The sequence below is a fragment of the Oncorhynchus gorbuscha genome, unplaced genomic scaffold (genome assembly GCF_021184085.1).
Source record: "Oncorhynchus gorbuscha isolate QuinsamMale2020 ecotype Even-year unplaced genomic scaffold, OgorEven_v1.0 Un_scaffold_5131, whole genome shotgun sequence".
Taxonomy (NCBI): domain Eukaryota; kingdom Metazoa; phylum Chordata; class Actinopteri; order Salmoniformes; family Salmonidae; genus Oncorhynchus; species Oncorhynchus gorbuscha.
Window position 1 is genome coordinate 602 of NW_025749001.1, and position 4,399 is coordinate 5,000.

A 4,399-nucleotide genomic window follows, 5' to 3' on the forward strand; every position below is an offset into this window, starting at 1 on the left:
ATGGAGAGAGAGAAGGATGGAGAGAGAGACAGAGAGAGAGAAGGATGGAGAGAGAGAGGATGGAGAGAGAGAGGATGGAGAGAGAGAGAGAAGGATGGAGAGAGAAGGATGGAGAGAAAGAAAGGGATGGAGAGAGAGAGAAGGATGGAGAGAGAGAGAAGGATGAGAGAGAGAGAGAGAAGGATGGAGAGAGAGAGAGAGAAGGATGGAGAGAGAGAAGGATGGAGAGAGAGAGGATGGAGAGAGAGAGAGAGAGAGAGGATGGAGAGAGAGAGGATGGAGAGAGAGAGGAGAGAGGATGGAGAGAGAGAGAGGATGGAGAGAGAGAAGGATGGAGAGAGAGAGAAAAGGATGGAGAGAGGAGGGAGAGAGAAAAGGATGGAGAGAGAGAGAATAGGATGGAGAGAGGAGGGAGAGAGAAAAGGATGGAGAGAGAGAGAGAGAGAAGGATAGAGAGAGAGAGAGAGAGAGAGAGAAGGATAGGAGAGAGAGAGAGAGAGAGAGAGAGAGAGAGAGAGAGAGGATGGAGAGAGAGAGATAGAGAGAGAGAGAAAGATGGAGAGAGAGAGAGAGAAGGATGGAGAGAGAGAGAAGGATGGAGAGAGAGAGAGAAAAGGATGGAGAGAGAGAGAGAGAGAGAGAGGGGGGATGGAGTGAGTGAGTGAGTGAGTGTGTGTGTGTGTGAGACTCACGTCGTTAAGGTGTCCCTGTACGCCACAGCGATAACACCATCTGTATCGGAGGCTGGGTACGACACACACCTTGTCCAAGTGACCGGGCAGACCGCAGTTCCTGCAATGTTTGCTGGGACACGACAGCATCGTGTGACCACGCTCCCCGCACAACAAGCAACACGGCTCCTACACGCAGAGACGGAAACAGACAGACACACACACACAGAAGGAAGAGAAGAGTCAATATATTACTGACTGTTACTGACGTGGGTACAGGTAACTGTGTGCAGTGTGTGTGTGTGTGTGTGTGTGTGTGTGTGTGTGTGTGTGTGTGTGTGTGTGTGTGTGTGTGTGTGTGTGTGTGTTTACCGGGGGCGTAGGGCAGCTCTTGGAGAGGTGTCCAGTCCTCTTACAGCTGTGACAGGTGACGTTCTTGTCGGTATAGTAACGGTTCGCCACCCGCTTCCCCCGAGGACCGCCCCCACGCCGGTTCACGATCTGAGCCTGCCAATCAAAATCAAGATGTTATTATTATTATTATTATGTATTATTATTATATTATAATTATATTATCATTATTATTATTATAGAATTATTATGTATTATATTATTATTATAGAATTATTATGTATTATATTATTATTATAGAATTATTATGTATTATATTATTATTATAGAATTATTATGTATTATATTATTATTATAGAATTATTATGTATTATATTATTATTATAGAATTATTATGTATTATATTATTATTATAGAATTATTATGTATTATATTATTATTATAGAATTATTATGTATTATATTATTATTATAGAATTATTATGTATTATATTATTATTATAGAATTATTATGTATTATATTATCATTATTATTATTATAGAATTATTATGTATTATATTATTATTATTATGTATTATATTATTATTATTATTATTATTATTATTATATTACAATTATTATGTATTATTATTATAATATTACAATTATTATGTATTATTATTATATTATATTATTATGTATTATTATGTATTATTATTATATTATATTATTATGTATTATTATTATATTATAATTATTATGTATTATTATTATATTATATTATTATGTATTATTATGTATTATTATTATATTATAATTATTATGTATTATTATTATATTATATTATTATTATGTATTATTATGTATTATTATTATATTATAATTATTATGTATTATTATTATATTATTATTATTATGTATTATTATTATATTATAATTATTATGTATTATTATTATATTATATTATTATGTATTATTATTATATTATATTATTATGTATTATTATAATAATTATTATGTATTATTATTATAATTATTATGTATTATTATTATATTATATTATTATGTATTATTATTATATTATAATTATTATGTATTATTATTATATTATATTATTATGTATTATTATGTATTATTATTATATTATAATTATTATGTATTATTATTATATTATAAATATTATGTATTATTATTATATTATAATTATTATGTATTATTATTATATTATAATGTATTATTATTATATTATTATGTATTATTATGTATTATTATTATATTATTATGTATTATTATGTATTATTATTATATTATAATTATTATGTATTATTATATTATAATTATTATGTATTATGTATTATTATATTATAATTATTATGTATTATTATATTATAATTATTATGTATTATGTATTATTATATTATAATTATTATGTATTATTATATTATAATTATTATGTATTATTATTATATTATAATTATTATGTATTATTATTATATTATTATGTATTATTATTATATTATAATTATTATGTATTATTATTATATTATAATTATTATGTATTATTATTATATTATAATTATTATGTATTATTATTATATTATATTATTATGTATTATTATTATATTATAATTATTATGTATTATTATTATATTATAATTATTATGTATTATTATTATATTATAATTATTATTATGTATTATTATGTATTATTATTATATTATAATTATTATGTATTATTATTATATTATAATTATTATGTATTATTATTATATTATTATTATTATGTATTATTATTATATTATAATTATTATGTATTATTATTATATTATATTATTATGTATTATTATTATATTATTATGTATTATTATTATAATTATTATGTATTACTATTATAATTATTATGTATTATTATTATATTATATTATTATGTATTATTATTATATTATAATTATTATGTATTATTATTATATTATTATGTATTATTATGTATTATTATTATATTATAATTATTATGTATTATTATGTATTATTATTATATTATAATTATTATGTATTATTATATTATATTATAATTATTATGTATTATTATATTATAATTATTATGTATTATTATATTATAATTATTATGTATTATTATTATATTATAATTATTATGTATTATTATTATATTATTATGTATTATTATTATATTATAATTATTATGTATTATTATTATATTATATTATTATGTATTATTATTATATTATAATTATTATGTATTATTATTATATTATAATTATTATGTATTATTATTATATTATAATTATTATGTATTATTATTATATTATATTATTATGTATTATTATTATATTATAATTATTATGTATTATTATATTATAATTATTATGTATTATTATTATATTATAATTATTATGTATTATTATATTATTATAATTATTATGTATTATTATATTATAATTATTATGTATTATGTATTATTATATTATAATTATTATGTATTATTATATTATAATTATTATGTATTATTATTATATTATAATTATTATGTATTATTATTATATTATAATTATTATGTATTATTATTATATTATTATGTATTATTATTATATTATAATTATTATGTATTATTATTATATTATAATTATTATGTATTATTATTATATTATTATTATTATGTATTATTATTATATTATAATTATTATGTATTATTATTATATTATATTATTATGTATTATTATTATATTATATTATTATGTATTATTATTATAATTATTATGTATTATTATTATATTATTATGTATTATTATGTATTATTATTATATTATAATTATTATGTATTATTATTATATTATAATTATTATGTATTATTATTATATTACAAATATTATGTATTATTATTATATTATAATTATTATGTATTATTATTATATTATATTATTATGTATTATTATTATATTATTATGTATTATTATGTATTATTATTATATTATTATGTATTATTATTATATTATAATTATTATGTATTATTATATTATAATTATTATGTATTATGTATTATTATATTATAATTATTATGTATTATTATATTATAATTATTATGTATTATGTATTATTATATTATAATTATTATGTATTATTATATTATAATTATTATGTATTATTATTATATTATAATTATTATGTATTATTATTATATTATATTATTATGTATTATTATTATATTATAATTATTATGTATTATTATTATATTATAATTATTATGTATTATTATTATATTATAATTATTATGTATTATTATTATATTATATTATGATTATGTATTATTATGTATTATTATTATATTATAATTATTATGTATTATTATTATATTATAATTATTATGTATTATTATTATATTA

At 17.5% G+C, this 4,399-nt stretch overlaps 1 long non-coding RNA gene across 1 annotated transcript in view; it reads right to left on the minus strand.

Annotated features, from left to right (window-relative positions):
- Nucleotides 1-697: 697 nt before the first annotated feature.
- Nucleotides 698-4,399, minus strand: part of LOC124028963 — a 15,003-nt gene continuing 11,301 nt past the window's right edge. The window contains exons 2-3 of the long non-coding RNA XR_006837695.1: nucleotides 1,044-1,178; nucleotides 698-860 (exon numbers count right to left, since the gene is read on the minus strand). This is a non-coding gene — a long non-coding RNA (uncharacterized LOC124028963). The remainder of the gene's footprint in view (nucleotides 861-1,043; nucleotides 1,179-4,399) is intronic.